Source organism: Malus sylvestris, chromosome 11, assembly GCF_916048215.2.
Source record: "Malus sylvestris chromosome 11, drMalSylv7.2, whole genome shotgun sequence".
Taxonomy (NCBI): Eukaryota; Viridiplantae; Streptophyta; class Magnoliopsida; order Rosales; family Rosaceae; genus Malus; species Malus sylvestris.
Window position 1 is genome coordinate 24666437 of NC_062270.1, and position 20466 is coordinate 24686902.

At 38.0% G+C, this 20466-nt stretch overlaps 1 long non-coding RNA gene across 1 annotated transcript; it reads left to right on the forward strand.

Annotated features, from left to right (window-relative positions):
* Positions 1-525: 525 nt before the first annotated feature.
* On the forward strand, positions 526-1638 carry LOC126590732 (uncharacterized). The gene is made up of 3 exons (XR_007612146.1): positions 526-994; positions 1163-1348; positions 1535-1638. It is a non-coding gene; the product is annotated as an uncharacterized LOC126590732 (long non-coding RNA).
* Positions 1639-20466: the final 18828 nt, after the last annotated feature.

Below are 20466 nucleotides of genomic sequence, written 5' to 3' on the forward strand. Positions count from 1 at the left end.
ACCACGCTCTCTCTCCTACCCATGTGTTTTTTCACTAATTTTTTATTTTGAAAATTTGATAGCCCAATTGTCTATTTTGCTGAATTGAAAAACTCAATTGTTTGTTTTTGGTGAAATTAAATTTCTTTATCCTTTTCATGCTATGCCGATAATGGCTGTTTGTTTACTGTATGGATGGTGAAATGGGGAAAGGGAAGGGAATTTCTTTATCCTTTTCATAGAAGAAAAGTGTTGTCTCAATACGAAATTAAGGATTAGAAGCATACTCAATGTGTAATTTTTCCTAAATTTTTGTCATTTTCATTTGAGTTTGAGATTCAAGCATTTCGCATTAAATAAAGTTATTAAGTTATTTTTTTGTTAAGAAAAGTTTAGAGAAACCTTTTTATTTTGGGAGTTTTAACGAAACACTCTCAGTTAGGGCTGGGCAAACGGGTCCTAGACCCGCGGGTAGGGGCGGGTAATACGAGTACGGGACGGGTACGTGGCGGGTACGGTCCGGTTCTTAGTTTTGTAAAAATAGATCGGGGCGGGGCGGGCCGGGTAATTGAAGTTTTAGGGGCGGGCCGGTTCCAAAATTATAGGATCTGCGGGTACCCGGATCAGGCCGTTTGTGTTAGATTGGACGGACGAGATTTAATATCATCTCTCCATCCAATCTCAACCGTCAGTTCAAGTTTTCAACTTTCAACCCTAGCCAACCTTCCCCGAGTCCCGAGTTCCAGAAGCATCCTCTCAGCAGCCTCAGACCTCAGTCTCTCGGATTCTCAGACTCTCCCTCGACTCCCTCTCCCTATCCCTCCCTCTCCCTTGAATCCCTCTCCCTATCCCCTTCCCTCGACTCCGACTAACAGTGCTCACCTCACCACTCTCACAGCGCTGTCGCGAGTCGCGACCAACATCATCACCCCCCATCACCACCTCCGCCGTTGCAACCACCATCATCACCCCATCACCACCGTCGAGGACACTGCTACTACCAGTATCAAGGCAAGTACCAACCATCATCCCTCTAAAATTTAGGTAATTTTGAATTAGGTTTTACTATTAATGTGAATTTCTGGTGTAGGGATTTTTAGGGGTTTTAAGTTAGAATTTGTAGAATTTGTAGATCGATGATTGAGCTATAAAAAATATTCCTCTTTTGATTTTTTTCTGAAAGAGAGGAAATGCTTACGATATTATAGATATTTGAACTCTTCCCTGTGCTGCTCAATGTTTTGTGAATTTTCTCATGTGATTGATGAAATGAGGTTAAAGGAATCCGTAATAATTGGCTTTGCAATTCAATTTCTGTGACAAAGTTGTGGGGTATGGCCCTGAGGCTGTTCAAGGACAGCTGATTAAGGTAATTAATCAGGAATTTATTTTTCCAGATAATCAAAGCCTATTACTGGATTCTACAAAATGGGTTTTCTTGTTTATGTATTTAAATTCTTGAAGCAAACACAATATTAAGAATTGTAATTAACTAATTATGATTAGGGTGTTTTTGCATGTGGGTTCTGAACAATTTTGTGAAACAAATGCACAGGCACACTATGTTGGGAAATTGGAGAATGGAAAGGTGTTTGATAGCAGCTACAATCGTGGGAAGCCTCTTACTTTTCGTGTCGGTGTTGGTGAGGTGTGTCTCTAATTGTACATCCATGAGTTATATGAATGTGTTCATAATTTTCAGCAATGCTGTGCTTAATTGCCTTGACCAATATCAAATCAAGAAATCTGTTCTTTGATGCACATATGAGGACTCAAGTCCTTTATCATTGTAGCTTGTCATTTCTTCTTTCATTATTATATGTAAGCACTTGGTGAATTTGTTTTGTGCTCACCTACGATCAATGTATTTTTTATTTGGTGAGTTGGTTATATTTATATACCTGTAGGTGATATGAATTTTACAGATCGGCAATTGCATGTATATATGTGTGTGTATATATTAGTATCTCTATAGAAATGCCTTATATATATTTCCATGTTCAAGTTGTGGCTAGGGATGGGCAAAATATCCATGGGTATGGGTAACCGCAGTTACCCGCCCATTTAAAGTTGATGGTTATGGGTATGGGTAACCGTTTAAACAAATAAACGGTTATGGGTATAACCGTTTATCCATGAAATTTAAATGGATGGTTATGGGTATTATCCGCGGTTATAACGGGTATCCATCGGTTATGGGTAATATTCATGGTTATAATGGATATCCATTTACCCATTTAATTTAATATATGTAAATTAAAAACCCTCAGAGTTACAACAAAAATGATCAAATAGCAGAAAAAAGAAAGGGGAAGAAATCGAGGAAGGCGGGCCGTTTTGAATTAGAAATTTTACGGAAGCGAAGGTGTTGGACGGAATCAGGAGGAGAAATACTTACCATTGTGGAAGACGACTTTGTGTTGTGTTGTGCTCCTCCTGCTCGGGATGTATTTATATATGCTCAAGGGGTTGCAGTGTCGGTTTGTACACTTGATTATTCTTAAGCATGATGGGGTTGTACTTTGTCATTAAAATGATTTTTTTTAATAGGCCACTAGTGGCAAACTACAGTTATCTATCATTTCCGGGTCCAAAGAAGCTATGGAGAATTTCATCATGTTCATGGTCACAGTCAAATAGACTCACCAGCTTGGAGCATCGAACCTGAGACCTCCCACATCTTTTGTTTATTGGGGAACTGCAGTCCGTGCTCTTACCACTGGGCCACTTGGTCTTCCTAGCTGGCTTACCACCAATTGTCCTCCTTTTTGAAAAAGAAATAAATAAAAATCCAAATTTTGATAACGGTTGCATCGGTGCTTTACACATTAAAATTGATGATCATTATAATTTTGATTAAAGGTTGGTTTGAGGCAAACATTTGGTTGGTGTTTTAAAGTCGTTGATAATGTGTATCAAGAAAAAAAAACATATCTAGAAAGGCTTTATGGACATACCTGATCAGAATGTCAAGCCACGGTTTAAGTTGCTCTTATTTACTAGGTATAGTCTCGGTAGTAAAATGAAATCGCTAGTGCAAGTGCGGTGACTGATGTTGGCAAAAATCAGACGGACGAAAAAAAAGGATAAATGGGTAAAAAAAGAATAAACGGGCGAAAAAATGGGTAAACGGGTAAATGGTTATGGTTATGGTTAAATGGGTAAATGGGTACACGGTTATGGGTATGGATAACCGTTTATAAACGGTTATGGTTATGGGTATAACCATTTATGTAATTACCCAACGGGTAAACGGTTATGCGGGTATGAACATAAACGGTTATGGGTAAAATAACTGCGGTTACCCGCCCGCATAACCATTGCCCATCCCTAGTTGTGGCTATGAATTTCTTGTAATTTTTCTATATTTCCGGGTTTTTTGAATTGTTCCTGCTTCTGTATGTGTAAGGTCAGTAAGGTCAGTTTTTTGAATTGTTCTTTGATGCACATATGTGTGTGTATATATTAGTATCTCTATAAAAACTGCACAAATTGCAGTTTGCATTTTGCAACTACACAGTCCCACACTGCTTGCAATTTGTGCAGTTTTTTCAAACTGCAATTTGTGGAATCTGTGAAATTTGTGGAATTTGTGCAATTTTTTCAAACTACAATATGTGAAATCTGTTATGTGTAAAAATTGCAATCTATGCAGTTTTTTCAAACTGCAATCTGTGTGCAGCAAACATTTTTAAACAGAAAAAAAAAGGACCCGTGTACCCGGACCGAATCGGCCCGTTTCAACCGGGTCGGGTAAGGTCCGGTTCCTATTTTCAAAATTGTAATGCCCGGCCCGGTCCGCCCCATCTCCTTTAATTCTGGGTCCGGTCCGGTCCCTTCAAAAATGGGCCCGGCCCGTGCCCAGCCCTACTCTCAGTACCATTCACTTTTAACGAACAACCACATTTTTTCCTTTCTCTAGTACTATTCACTACATCTTTATTTGTCATTTTTTATTAAAACTAAAGTTTTTTTTTTTTTGAATTTTTCGTTAATTTTCCTAACTTTTTTTTCCTAATAATGAGTGGTACATAAATTCGTCGGGCAAACACCAAATTTTCAATTCTTCCCTAAATTTATTTATTTATTTTAAAACGGTTAAAAGATGATCCAATTTGATGATTAGGCTAACTGAGTGTGTGGTATCACCTTCAACTAGCATCCTTGCAAAAAGTCATCAAAGGTGATATAGCCCTTCAATAGTGATGATACGTTTGTAACCATTGAACCTTTTATCCCGTTACCTGACCATGAAAGTTTGTTTTTGGTGATTTTTGCTGGATGCGATATCCTACTATATTCCAACAAATTTGATGGTTGGATCATGGAAATTAGTTTTGTAGACTACGTATCCAATTAAAATAAGAGAACTTTTGTGAAAATAGATTGGGCTAAGTTTATTTTAATAAAAAAATCATGTTATAACTTATTTAAAGAAAAGGCCTTAAATTTTAAGGAAAACTAATGAAAAGGGCTTGAAAACTTTGAGTTTTAATGATAAGGACAAAATAAAGGGTAAAGTGAATAGTACCAGGATTGACTTTTTAGTGTAAAAATGTGGTTTTTCGTTAAAGTGAACAGTACCAGGAGCTTTTCGTTAAAGTTCCCTAAATTTTAATGAAAAACTTTTAAATTTTAATAAAAATGACAAAATAACTTAAAATTTAATGAAAAATACATAATTTTAATATTAAAAAAATAAAAATAAAAAACAGACGCGCGTACCGGCGCATCCTGTTTATGAAACTTACTACACTGTTTATGAAACTTAACGGTGCTATAATGTTTATAAAACTTAATGGTATTACACTGTTTGTGAAACTTAACAGTACTACATTCTTCTCTTTCCTCTTCTTGAATTTTCTTGGCACATTTTCACCTTCCAAACATTTTCTTCTTCTAATTTTCTTCGATACTCATCAAATTTTCTCTATATCTCTTCAATTTTACTACTACACCAATTACTTAATTTTCTTTTATTGTCCGCTCATCTGTAGCTTCCTTTTCTCCTCCACCTACAATCTCACCTTCTCAAAATAAAATAAAAACCCAAATGAAATCAATAAAATCGAATACACCCACGGATATGAGCCCAAAGCTTACCCCCGCTTAATGTCCTTCAATTTTAGAAGTATCTCAAGTCTTTAATCATTTCAATATCGGTGTGGACTTAAAAACTCTAGATTTTGGTTACCATACAATTTCCGAAGCATCTCATGGCACTAGCGGTTTCACGGATGGAAATTGTTGGGAACATCGCATTCGTCCTAATGGTGCATCATATAAATCAAAATTGTAGATCTAAAAGTAGTGGCTTAGTAAATAAAGTTGCACAAGGTACTTTGCAGTGCTTCATATGTCCATAATATATAATATGTAGTAGGGTGTGTATGTATATATACAGTACAAATATATAGAGGTGTGTGCTGTAAAATAGATATTGGAGCAGCCATGATTGGAGTTGCTTCGGACAAGGCAATTTTTGGACCCCAGTTAATGGATACTGGAAAAAAAAAAGCAGCTAAAAGACGTAGCAGCAAAAGAGACTGCATGCGTATTCGATAAGGGTTTCTCTTTCTCTCTCTCTTTCCTTGTCCTTATCATTAAATAAATTTATTAAATGACTTTTGGTTAAAATCAAAGTTTTGAAGCCCTTTTTATTAGTTTTCCTTTAAAACAATAGATTCAACAAATACTTAGAGTTTATTCTATATGTCTATAAAGTAGAACGTAAGATTTTGTGGTAATCACTAGTGTAAATATTTCAAATTGATGATCATGTCCATTCATTATATTCTTCTAGGGTGAAGGAGTGTAGTTGTAAAAAATAATCAAAATTGGAGGTATAAAAACCGTTAAATCATGATCCGTATTAAACCAGGAGAATCCTAAAGGATATCTAGAGATAGATATTGCTTCCATTTAGAAGTGTGATTACTTGTTGCGCCTGCCAATCTCTAGATTGTAGTAATCTCCAAGAATATATTAAACTTATCTGACCATCAATCAGATCAGGTTTCTATGTCGTGTTGAACAAGAATGATGAGTCGGCAGACTTCGCCCACTATTCTTGAACATTGGATGATGGTAGCATTGCTGGCCTATTTATGTAGCTCAGTTCTATCAGAGTTGTTGAGTCCATGGCTAGACTTTTGAGTTAAGTGTATTCCAATCCGCCTTACTTCAGCTCTATCAAATCATGATCCCACTGTACTCTAATCCGATATCAACACATGTTCCACGTCAACTAATATTTGTTATCATGTTTGACCGAGTATCATCAAACGTTAAATCCCACATAAAATCATAAAATCATAAAAATACTTAAAATAAGTAAGAAAACTTAAAAATTGCATCCCACAAAATTACCTGAAGTGAAAGAACACTGAAATAGGCAAACAAGTATACATTCAAGACATTGTATAAAAGCATGTGTTTGTACCATACTTAGGGTCTCCGTATTTAGACCTCGTGTAAATACTCGGGGGACACAAATGTAATTATGTAATAAATAAAGGGGCAAATATGTAATAAGTGAGGAGCCCTTATTCTATAAAAGGACCCCTCACTCTCCTCATTAAGGGAGGCCAATTCTTAGGCCATGGGAAAAAGCTCTCTCACCCTCAGAAGCTCTCACCCTCTCATCCTCTAACAAACAGAGAAATACAATATCAGTGTGGACGTAGCCTAAACATTGGGGTGAACCACGATACATCTTGTGTTATTTACTTTCTTGCAGATTCACGGCCGGATTTACGTTGTTACAAGACCTCCGTTTTTGTGCATCAACATTTGGCACCCTCTGTGGGAAATGATACGAAAAGTTGTGCCGGTTCTCTATCATTTTTTCACCTCCACCGTGAATTTGCAGAAACCCAACACCCACACTCAGAGAAACACCCATTCAATCTACAGAAAGAAAGAGAAACGCATGTGCATCTCTCTTGAATCCGCTGACCAATAGCCTCCAATTCCACAAGCAAATCACAGAGACAGACAACACAACCAATTGGGCATTGACCTCCAACTGATCTCAGCCATCCATCAGATTTATACTGTCAAGGTGATGGCTTCGGGGCCTAAAGTAGGAGAAGGTGATGGAGCCAAAGAGAAACAGAGGTTCACGGAGAGCAAGGTCTATTCTCGAAAAGCTTTCAAAGGCCTCAAGAAGAACAACATCGTCAACACCATCACCAACACTGCCCCTCTTCTCCTTGCCCAACGCCTCCGTGACGCCTTCCCATTCGTCAGCTCACTCATAGTTTACTCCCGATCGCCCTCTATCGTCCAGATCATCTCTCATCTGTGGCCAGGATTGCGCCGCATCAAGCTCGTCCGCTGGCATTAACAGCCCCAATCACCCCTCGGCGCCGACTTCAATCCTCTGTTCTCGGCCTGTCAGTCGCTTTAAGAGCTCGACTTGTCAGAGTTCTACTACTGGACGGAGGACCTCCTGCCGGTTCTGGAATTCTATCCCAACGTGGCTCGATCTCTCACCAAGCTCAATCTCTTGACGACGTCGTTTACCGAGGGGTTCAAGTGTTCCTCTTTAGCTCTTTCAAGTGTTGATCCTATGGAAACTAAAGAAATCACTTTGTTATCTGCTGTTGAGTCCTCATTACTTTCAGTGATTTGATCCTCAGATGAATTTGACTGTTCATCAGTTTCGTTGATTAACTTACTGGTGTCAGATTCGATATTTTCCACCATGGAACCAATGTTGCTAAGTCTTCGTTGGATGCCAAGGTCCAAATCCGGCGTGCTATTTGAGGCTGAGGGCATCCCCCACACTTATGTCTCCAGCAACTGCTTTGCTGGCTACTTTTTGTCGTACAAGCAAAGTTGGTTTGACATGCCTGCACTAACCATGATCCTGGAGTTGCAGAAAGATCTCCAATTACTCAAGAAGTTTTTGTGTTCAGTCGCCAACCTAGATCCCATCTCCTGCAAATACCACGGGAAAAGCAAAAACAGAGATAAGATTCTTTTCTTATTATTAATTCTATTAATCATTCCTTGTCTGACATCTGCAAAAGGGAAAAGAAAAAGAAAAAGCAGAAAGTAAAAGCAGAAAGCAAAAGCAGAAAGCAAAAAAAGATAAAAAGAAGCAGACATAATTGAAGTGGTGATGGCATGCAGAAGAAGGAATTATAGGCGTGACCTATTGAGCAGAAGGTCGGATTTATTTTTGAATGATGTAATTTATTTTTCTTATCTTTCGGAGACATCTGTATAACCCTATCAGAGGGTAATAAAAAAAAACGACAAGCCCAAAATAATGGGCTGGAATGTTATGTGGAGGGCGAAGGCCCATATGCCCAAAAGAGTTAGGCCCTATAACTCCAAATTTATTCGGCACCCTACCACTATTATCACCAACCAGGTGATCAAAAGTACACCCAGCACACCAAAATTATTCGGCACCCTACCGCTATTATCACTAACCAGGTGATCAAAAGTATGCCCAGTACTCCAAAATTATTCGGCACCCTGCCGCTATTATCACCAACCAGGTGATCAAAAGTACGTTCAGTACTCCAAAATTATACATGAGCATCACTCATGTCAATCATACATAAACATTCATGAACATCACTCATGTTAATCATACATAAACATTTATGACCATCATTCATGTTAACATTCATGAGCATCACTCATGTCAACATCCATGAGCATCACTCATGTCAATCAACATAAACATTCATGAGCATCACTTATGTCAATCAGCTTTGAAAGCTTCATTTACAGAGCTCTAGCTTCAAAAGCTTTATTTACATAAAGCTCCAACTTCGAAAGCTTCATTTACAAAGCTCCAGCTTCAAAAGCTTCATTTACAAAACTCCAGCTTCAAAAGCTTTACCTGCAAAGCTTCACCTACAAAGCTTCAGTGTAGGGTATACAAATACCGCCTCCGAACAACCGCCACTTCAGCCCATACATGGATTCAATTTGAAGTCTCCAGCCAACAGACTCTATTGACCGAAGACTTAGGGGACTACATTATGTACCATATATTGGGCCTTAACTGGGCCTCATAAAAAATACTTGGGGGACTTAGCCCATTATTTATGTACTGAGGAGCGAGCCTTTATTCTATAAAAGGGACTCCCTCACTTTCATTAGAGAGCACCCATTACTTATCCCTCACTTTCATTAGAGAGCACCCATTACTTATGTATTGAGGAGCGATCCCTTATTCTATAAAAGGGACTCCCTCACCATCATTAGAGAGCATCAACTCTAGCCCATCATCCATGTATTGAGGAGTGAGCCCTTATTCTATAAAAGGGACTCCCTCACCTTCAACCCCACAAGCCGAGCCAACCAAGGCAACATAAGCCACAAGCAGAGCAGCCTTGCAACATGTGCTACTTCTAGTTGAGCATCATTTCAGATTGGGCACCACCTTATATCGAGTATCAGTTCTAGACGATATCTAGTTACTTCGGCCCACACATGGACTGAATTTCAAGTCTCCAGCCAAAAGACTCTCTTAACTGAAGACTTGGGGGACTACTGTTTGTACAATACTTAGGGCCTCCGTATTTAGACCTAGTATAAATACTTGGGGGACTCAAATGTAATTATGTAATAAATGAAGGGGCAAATATGTAATAAGTGAGGAGCACTTATTCTATAAAAGAACCCCTCACTCTCTTCATTAAGGGAGGCCAATTCTTAGGCCATGGGAAAGAGCTCTCTCACCCTCAGAAGCTCTCACCCTCTCATCCTCTCACAAACAGACAAATATAATATCAGTGTGGACTTAGCCCAAACATTGGGGTGAACCACGATACATCTTGTGTTATTTACTTTCTTGCAGATTCACGGCCGGATTTACGTTGTTCTAAGACCTCCGGTTTTGTGCATCAACAGCCTGAAACCCTTGTATGTTAAGAGTTATATGAAAACACTAGTGTCGTACCAACCAATACACATGCCACAGAAAAACAAATACAACTGCAGTGACTGTAGCTAGCGAAAGGCAATGTATGGAGTCACAAATACAACTGCAGCGACTGTAGCTAGCGAAATGCAATGTATATATATAGTCACAAATACAACTGAAGTGACTGTAGCTAGCGAGGTCAAGTAGAAACGTATAATACGATCCACATGGAATCATGAGACCAGAAGCCCCACAGTAACAAGTCATGGTCAGAGTAAGCCCCAACATAGCTATCCTCTGTGTGCTACTTGTAATTTATAGCTACAGCAGACTAGAAACTGATCTGCTCTCGATGGACGTTTGAGTTTCGACAGAAATAGAGAGTTTGGTGCAACCACATTGCATATAGTGATGATCTGTGAAGAAATTTAATACCCTCTCCCTCTCACTGCTTTAAATTTTCAGGATATGGTAAGTGCTATGGAGAAATGGTTTCGGTTGTTTCTCCATACCCTTGATCTATTAACGCTTTTTCTTATTTTCTTTTCAAATGAAAAATACTTTGCAGTTACTTTTGTACGATATCAATCACTTTTAAAACCATAGGGCGGGAAGTTGTCGATGGATCATGCAGTAGCAATGGAGACCGCACATACATAATACACCAAGTACACGAGGACCATATATTTGTGGAACCCGACGAGATTAGATGCTAAATATATATGGTATCAGCTCCATACTTAAAGAGAACTTTAACGAAAAACACCTGGTACTGTTCACTTTAACAAAAAACGATATTTTTACACTAAAAAGTCAATCCTGGTGCTATTCACTTTACTTTGACAACCACCTATCTACATTACATTAAAATAAAAAATAAAAAATAAAAACCCTTTTTGTCAACAAAAAAAGGGTAAAAATATAATTTTGTCTTCTACCACAAAACAAAATCATGGGCAGTAATGTAAATTCATACAAACTAAATTTAACAATTTTTTTTTTTAAAACCTCACCCAAGGGTAATCCTAACATCCTCCAATTTAAAAAAATAAAATATAAAAAAGAAAAGTTCTCTCTCTAATCCACATTTCTTTTTACTCCCTTTCTCCTTCCCATTTTAAAATAAAAATTATTTTCACAAAGTCTGGGGCATATACTAGTGCATTAAAAATACATAATTTTAGTTTTATTTTTGTTTTTAATCAATCAATTCATATTAGTAATATATAAAAGACTATTTGTGATAAAACTCTTTATTGTAATAACTTTCTACGGTTAGAGAGAAAATACCCCATAATTTGTTGAACACACCTCATATAAAATTTCAATTTTGATCGCCCTATATATAATTAAGTTTTAAAATAAAATTTTGTTTTCTAGATATGCCCAAAAAAATCTAACGGGTTAAATTACACGCTAAGAATTTTTTCATGCAACTCTTAAATCTATTGTTGGAATTAGATTCGGGTATCGGCATGTAGTATATGAACTTCTGCCGAAAGCCTGCAAGAAAAGAAGACATGATCGTGAAAGAACCTAGGCACTGTTGAGGTACTGGCCAAGGACCTTTCGACAATCAAGTTAGAACGATATTAAAACTTTAAGCAGTAGGTTGGAGCGTAGAATGCAATAACTTTACCTTGAATCCTAGAGAGTGTATTTATAATGTTTAATGAGAGTTTTTATGAGGATAGAAATTCATATTAAAACTGGGAGAATCCTAATAAGAAATCAAAGAAGATATTTCTATAATAATAGAAATTCTCAAGATTCTCTCTTAATCAGAGTAGGATTAGGAGATATGTTCCTTGGGAAATTTGGAAATATAGCCCCACTTTGAGAACCACCTAATGAAATATAGCCTCTCTTTTTCAACTATTATAAAATTAACAAAAAAATAAGTGAAAAAGACATAATTACCCTTAGTTTAAAACGCTCACTTGTTACTTAGTACTACGGTCTAGTGGTATTCACTAGTAAGTGAGAGGTCTTAGGTTTGATTCTCGCCAAAGGAAAATTTGAATCACATTATTGCTAGCCCATTGTGAGGATTAGCTCACTCTCTCACCCCTTAGTGTAAATAATATCATTTATTAAAAAAATAAAAAAATAGAAAAAAAACTCTCTTCTCCTCCTACCTGTTATTCTCCTACCTGTTATTCGTCCCTTAAAGGTTGAAGAAAGAGAATCATTCCTTACTGCCAAAAAAATTCTCCCATCCAACACAACACTTTCTTATTTCCTTGCCCTTAACTGAATTCCTTAAAGGAGGAAGACAATCTTATCAAATATTAAATTTATGATAATCTATTGGTAATCAGTGCATCCAGTGCACCCAGTGCATCAAGCTTTGGATCATCGCAGACACGATTAAACACTTAATTAGAAGCATCAAACTAGAACCAGCCTTGATGCATTTTCATCCAACAACTTGAAAATAAAATATTGCATCATCTTATCTGATAAACTTAATTAAAATATAGGAGTTTTTGAATATTAGTCCTTGCAAAAGTTTAAATTTCAGAAAAAAAAAAAAACCTCATGCTTGATTACATATTTAATTTAATCCCTTTAAGTGTACTTTTATTATAATTTATATTCAATTTTTGTTATCTAATGTGTATTTTTTAATATATTATATTTTAAGGAACCTAAATGTGTACCAAAATGTATTATATTGAATTAAAGTACCTAAATGTTAATATCGAAATGTAGTACCAAAATGTATGTACCTCAAAGTCAATACCCAAATGTGTGTACCAAAATGTAAGTACCGAAATGCATTATATTGAATTAATGTACCTAAAAGTCAATACCCAAATGTATGTACCAAAATGTACGTTCCGAAATGCTTTATAGTGAATTAATGTACCTATATGTTTGTATCGATGGATATACCGAAATGTTCAAATGTATTAATGTACCTAAATGAAGAACATACAAAATTGTTATCAAAATAATTATTATAAAAAATAAAATAAATTAGTTTGCCTAAATGTAGACATTAAAATGTACCAGCAAAGGTCACACACTCTGTGTGAGAAATATAATTTTTATATTTTCAAATATTGTTTTTTAATTTTTAATTTTTAATTTTTTGGGTAGGAGTTATGTAGGCATCAGGAAAAAAAAAGTGTCGGTAGTTATGGAGAGAGAATGACATACCCCGACCGAAATCAAGGCGTGCTGGCCATCACGTGAAGGTGACGTAACCAAAAGTGCAAGTGATGTAAGAAAAATGTGAATAAATTAAAACCGAAACTAGAACTTAATTAACTAATAAGGTGAGTGCGCAGTAGTGGTTATAACCCAAAACTACAAATATTCAAAGCATAGAAAACACAAGGGTAAAGCAGTCGAATTAGAGATGTACTTAATACACAACTGGAGATAAGTTCCTACGTTAAGAATGGGGATACGTCAGAATCGCCTAGTAATCCTCGAATGCCACAGAGTAGGTCAGCTATCTAGGAGTGGGCAAAAAAAATAAAAGGTTTATAAAATCCATTTGTTTTCTAAACATACTAACCCCTCGCTGTAAAACAAGTATAGTTTCTCGAAATCCATACTAAGTATAAGTATGAAATCAAATGCATGCCGACAATAAATCCCGAAATATGCCACAATAAAATATCTCAACGGCAATATGAATAAAATCATGTGCTCAACAATCTATATTAGCATGCAGTCGGAGTCAGCTAATGTGACCTGTACGACTGCACCTGTTGCTCATCCATCTATGCTAACACACGAGTAGGAGTCACCTAATGTGACCTGTACGACATGGCTAGGTGTAATAATATACGCTCTAGTGCTATGATCACGTGAAGACTAGCGCTATGCGCGTCACCTACGAGTCGAAGTCGCCTAATGCAACTTGTATGACAAGACTAGCACCTACTTGGATCCAAGGTGAGTGTGGGATGCGAGGTGAACATCACGTGAAAGACTGGCCTTGACCCGAGGTGAGCGTTAACACTGGTGCAACAATGATGAGCGAACTATATGAATATAAGCATGCCATACAATTCAATCATTCCAAACAATACAATAAACTCACCTGAACTTACATGCGCGTCCCGTAGAATGATTTGGCCTTACACAATAACATAATATTTATCAGCATGTAGAATGCATATGAATATGCCATGATCAACTATAAATCTCAACCACCATGGCACTATTTTAAAAGTAAGTAAAATGTGGCATAACATGCATAAATCAACTTAAAAGCATTTGTGGAAACTATACAATATATATATATATATATATATATGGAAACAAAATGCCCACTCACTGGTATGTCATAGGATCATAGCTCCCTAGTCTTGCTTGTCCTCGTATGTCCTTGGGGTAAGTCTCCCCTATATGCGAAACAACTAAATTAAATTAGTTACTAAGGACATACACTAAAACTAGGAATAACTCCCCAAAGTTTGCTCAAATAGAAGGTTTGAATATATGAAAATGTTCTACTCGAAGTCACCAACTTGTACGTAAAAACCACTCGCTGGTCGGAGGCCGGACGCACCCTCATGCGCCGCCCAACCCATGGCCACGCGCAGGCACGTGCATGGCAGAAGCTGAGGGAATCCAGGAATATTCTGTCAGACTCGACAGAATATTTCGTTGAACAGTTAACGGACGTTAACGACGTTACCTGACGTCGTTAGAATATTCCGTCAAGTTTGACGAAATATTTGTTGTCTTCTCTGGTGGGTCGTCACCGGTCGCCGCCGTATGAACTCACCGAAAACTAGAAATCTTCGTCGATTTTTGGGTAAAATTTTAAACCTTAACATCTTGCTCATTTCTCAACCATTTTTCACGAAATTTATATGGAAATAAAGCTTGAGAAGAGTAGAAAAAAGTTGTACCTTCCAAAAGTCCAAAAGTGGATAGGAAATGGCCTAAAAATGGCTCAAACGTCTCGGCCAAAAGCTTAACTCCTTGAATGTGCCTGTTTTGACATCAACGTTTCTCCAAAACTAGTTTAATGGCCATGGGGAGTTGAGTAGAAGCTTTCCCACGTCCTAAAACCTTGTAACTCGGCCAAGATCACGACGATGCCAACTCGATCGAGTTGGAGCTTCTGAGTTGCTTTGCGTTGACCACTCAAAACTCAACCATTAGAGAATCAGTTGGTATGGTTGTGATCGTAAGGACGAGATGATCACGATGGTGGTGTTTTTGGACTTAACCTATGAGTGGTTGTGAAGGTCCTTGTAGTTGCAAAGAGGAGAGAGTTAAATGATGATGAGAGAGAGAAAGAGGTTTCTGATTGGTCCCAAAAAGAAGGAGAGAGGGAGAGCTGATTGGGTGAGGGGTGTAAGGGACAGATTTGATTGGTGGGTGAACAACAATTCACGGTTTTGATTGGTTTTTAGACTTAAATAGTAAAAAGTGCTCAAAAAATCTATCCAAAATAGTGTTTCTAACAATGATAAATTAGCACACTTGTGTGTACAATTCTACCTGTCGATTATGTACTTTAACGAGATGTAACTTTTTCGTTATGAACCCGATTCGGGTCAAACTCATGCTCACGTGATCGTATCAACGAATACTATTTTGTAACAACTCGTTCCAATTTACTGTGCATAATTTTGTCCTCAAGTATGTAAATTGAAGTTTATGCCCTCGAGGCTCAGTGACAGGGATGTACGTATATAGTCTAAATTATTTCCTCGCCAATGTGATTAAGTTGAATTCGACGTCACGATAGTGTGGAGGCAAGTTAGGGCCTAGTTGGGTGTGTAGGATAAATGTTATGAAGAATAGGGGGTTGGGTTGGTTCTTTTAGACCTAATTGCATGGATCTTGAATTAATGCAGAGACATGGAAATCTTCCTAAGGATAGATGGGTCGAGACAACCACTTGGTTTTTGGGTGGGGAGCCTGCTTCCTGGTAGAGGCAAGAATCTTTTCAGTTGTCACCAGAGAAGGCTGCAGATTGGGAAATTTTAAAGTGGTTATTCCAAAAGAGATTTGTCCCCCCAAAGTATATAGATCATAAGAAGTAGGAATTCATGCATCTAAGGTAGGGGAAGATGTCAGCTAATGAGTATTATTGGAAGTTCACTGATCTATCTCAGTATTGCCCTGCGATTGTTGCAAATCTCGCAGAGATGCTTCACCGTTTTAGATTGGGTACTAGAAAGAAGTGGCGTTCCATGGCGACCACGATTCCCTGTGCTACATATCAGGAGTTTTATGAGATTTTACTACGGGTTGAGGATTCTGAAAATATGCCCAGTGATAGCGAGGAAGAGGAAGAAAAAGATAGTAACCAGAAGAAAAATAATAAGAATAAAGATAAGGGCCAGTCATCATAAGGACCTCCCAAGATGCAGAGTTTTAAAAGAAGTGGTACTAGTGCCAGTTCTTCCAGTGGACGTTTGAGTTCCACCGCACAACGGATGGGCAGCCGCTCAGGTGTAAATGTAATAGTCAACATTTTGGGGAGTGCATGCAAGGTAACATAGGATGTTTTATTTGTAGCCATATGGGACATCAGGTTATCCAGTGCCCACAGAACTAGCAGATTTCCCAAACATCTGCCTTACCACCACTAGTTTCTATCCAGCAGATTCCAGGGTTTAGTGGTTATACCCAGACAGGTCACGGGGGTGCCTATCATTATCAGAGGGATATAGCTCCATATTCCGGAGGGCAGTATCAGTATCTACACGATCCGTATCAGTAGAGTGGTTACGTTTAGTATTCAGAAGGTTATACACCATATCCACCGTATTCAGCTAGGGGATCACAGTGGCATCCTGGAGGATAGTCACAGAATGTTGAAGTTACTTCTAGTAGTGCAGGATCATTGCGGCAACCTAACCAGCCTGGTCAGGGACGAGGTGCATAGGGACGTGGAAATCAAGCTAACAGAGGTCATGAAGGACGGCAACAGCAACAAGGCAGTGTTTACCATAACACTTTACAGGATGCTAAGATCAACCCTGATCTGATTATGGGTACATTAAATATCCTTGGACATTTTGCTAGAGTATTAATTGATTGTGGCGCTACACACTCTGTTATTTCTCATACGTTTGTTCAAACGACGCAACCTCATCCCACACCTCTCGGGTATGAATTAGAGTTTTCAATGCCTAGAGGTGAGACATGCTATGTTAGTTGGGTGTATCCAGAATGTCCTATGTTGGTGGAGGATGTCGTCATGCTAGCTAATCTCATTCCGTTAAATATCGTTGATTTTGATGTTATTTTGGGCATGGATTGGCTACATTACAATCGTGGCAAGATGGATTGTTACGGGAAGACATTCACTTTCCATCGTCCGGGCTTGCCTATGGTTACATTCGTGGGCGAGCGTAGTGGAGTGAGACACGACGTTATTTCTGCCGTGAGGGCTAAAAGGTTATTGAAGGCTATCAAGGGTATTTGGCTCACGTGGTATTAAATGTAGATACTCCTATCATTGTGGAGGATGTACGACTAGTAGGGCATTTTCCTAACGTATTTCTTGATGACTTACCTGGATTACCGCCAGACTGAGAGATGTGGAGTTCATTATCAATTTACTTCCAGGTACAGATCTTATTTCTCTAACACCTTATCAAATGGCTCATGCTGAATTAAAGGAATTGAAAATCCAATTACAGGAATTGGTTGATAAGGGTTTTATTCAACCTAGTACTTCACCTTGGGGAGCTACAGTTTTATTTGTACGAAAGAAAGATGGGACTTTAAGGTTGTGTATTGATTATCGGCAGTTGAATCGGGTAACAATTAAAAACCATTATCCGTTGCCTTGTATAGATGATTTATTTGATCAACTTCGAGGCACCTGCATGTTTTCTAAGATTGATTTGAGGTCTGGATATTATCAATTGAAGATCAAATGTGAAGATGTTCCTAAGACGACTTTTAGGACTCGATATGGTCACTATGAGTTTCTTGTGATGTTATTTGGGTTAACTAATGCACCTACAGCTTTTATAGACTTGATGAATCGAGTATTCAAGCCATATCTTGATAGGTTCGTTATTGTCTTTATCGATGATATTTTGGTGTATTCTAAGTCTAAAGCGGAACATGTTCGACATCTCACTTCGGTGTTGAAAAAATTGAGGGAACATCAATTATATGCTAAGTTTAGCAAATGCCAATTTTGGTTAGATCATGTGGCATTTTTAGGGCATGTAATATCAGCTCAAGGTATTCAGGTGGATCCACATAAAGTTGCAGTTGTTGAGAATTGGGAGCAGCCCCGAACCGTCACTGAGGTACAGAGTTTCCTTGGCCTAGCAGGTTATTACAGATGGTTTGTTAAAGATTTTTTAGTTATAGCTTTACCACTGACGAGGTTGATTAGGAAAGATGTTAAGTTTGAGTGGGATGATAATTATGAGCAGAGCTTTCAGCAGCTAAAGTATTGTGTCACTCACACCCTTGTATTGGTGCTTTCAGATGACAGTGGTAACTTTTAGATTTACAGTGATGTTGTGTGTTGATGCTGAAGAAAATTTTGTGAAAAACATGTTCATTTGAGCAACATATATATAGCATGCATTTAACAATTAAAGGCGGAATCATGCTTGCATGCACTCAAAAACAAAACATCAACCATGAAATTCAAAGCCTAGTAGATTTGTGAACCAAGACTCAACTCAAATCAAAGTGAGTTGAGAAATTGATACCTTTGTAGATTCCTCTTTGCATAAGCAAAGACTAATCACCCAAAGAAAGGGCCTTCATTCCTTGCATCTTAGATCTATGGATTTGGATGGATGAAATGGTTCTCCAAGTTCCCAAAATTGAGAACCTCTAAGTCTCTTCACCAAGGTTAGATTGGAGAAGAAATGAGTGACCTTGGAGTAGTAGGATTGCTAGCTAAACCCTCCAAGGAGGCCGGCCACTTTAGGGAGAAAGGAGAGCTTATGTTCTCATCCTTTCCCCAAAAGAAAACCCTTAAATGAATTTTGGCTATAAAGTCATATTTATACCTTAATTCATTGGAGTGGCAAACTTGTAAATAAGTCCAAAACTCACTCCATCTCTAAATGGCTGGCCTTAGGGTATTATTGGGCTAATTGGGCCTTTGTGAATCATTATTCATTAAGTTGTCATACAACTTAATTCAATGGGCTTGACGTTCGAAGCCCATTGGGCCTTAAGGTACAAAACTATCCCGAGGTCTTTAACGAACTTATTCGTTTGATTAATTAACATATTAATTAATCCTTGCCATAAATAATTAAACCATTTAATTATTCTTACTCATCTTCATTGTTTCTTCAATCTCCACCTTACACGGTGTACGATCCATTAGGTTCCTTTTAGCGAGGTAGTGGGCGATTAAAACCATTTCAAATCGATTGTGAATTGAAACTTACTTTCAATTCTCCCTTTAGTGATTATACACATTTAGGGCTTCCACAAACCATGAGTGACACCTAGTAGCATATCATGGTTACCCAAGCTAATCAGAAGAGGTGGAGAACCTATTCAGTTTAGGATTACAAATGCAATACGGTCTTTTTCTAATACAATACTCTTGACCACATTGTTTGGTTTGATAGTTTATTCATGTCTACTATCCAATGTGATTCGTGTGCTTATATGATTACCTTGAATGTGATTTGGAACGACTTCCTAAATCTCATTCATACTTTGGCCAGAGATTCTTAATCATGTCATAGAGTATTCTCCCCCAAACGGTTTGAAGGTTAGAGATCCCTTGTTGCGCATTCACTTGCCTCCATGGCTAAGTGGCTTAACCTCGATGATGCCGTGGACACCCGCGGATGGGGTGACTTTGACATAATCAAAGATCAAGTACCTAATCACAAGACAACTATGATGCCTCAGGTCAAAGGACTACTTTGCATTATCCCAACCATGAGTTCTCATGTGACATGAGTATGAGAACTCCTCGTTGATCGTGTTCAGTGGACTCATTCGTTATTGAGCACCTACATGCTTATCTTGGTGTCAATCACACCAATGACTCGAGACTAGTCACTCTCCCTAAGAGAAGACATAGCATGTACTAATCTTAACGGACTGTCAATGCCCAATTGGCAATCCTATGATCAGGAATGTTTAGGATATGTATACGAAAGAATGGTCGCATGAATCTAACTTCTTTAGATCGCATTCTCCCAATCACATATTCCTTGGACTTATCGTTTAAGCGTATAACATTTATATGAGACGGCTTAAACAATAATCTTTGCCCTTGATATTAAACTAGATTAGTTTAACATGTGAAATGTTCGTAAAGTATCATCATATCATTGGTTTTAGGGCACATTTCCAACAATCTCCCACTTGCACTAGAGCAAATCAGCTTGGTCATCAGTGATGATACCTCTTCTGTAGTCATTTCATAAATGGCTGAGTAGTAGGCCTAGACAATGGATATCTATATGTTATCCATAGAAGCAACCTTGAGAATAACGACGTCACCATTATACATGATTCTCAATCATGTGGTTCAGTCTCTCATTTGAGTTCAGATCTTGATGAGACCTTGATTCCCTAGCTTGAGCTATCGCCCCATTAGTGTCATAGTGTCGGTACACTAGAGACACTTTCTGGTTGGAACCGAATAGAGAGTTCAT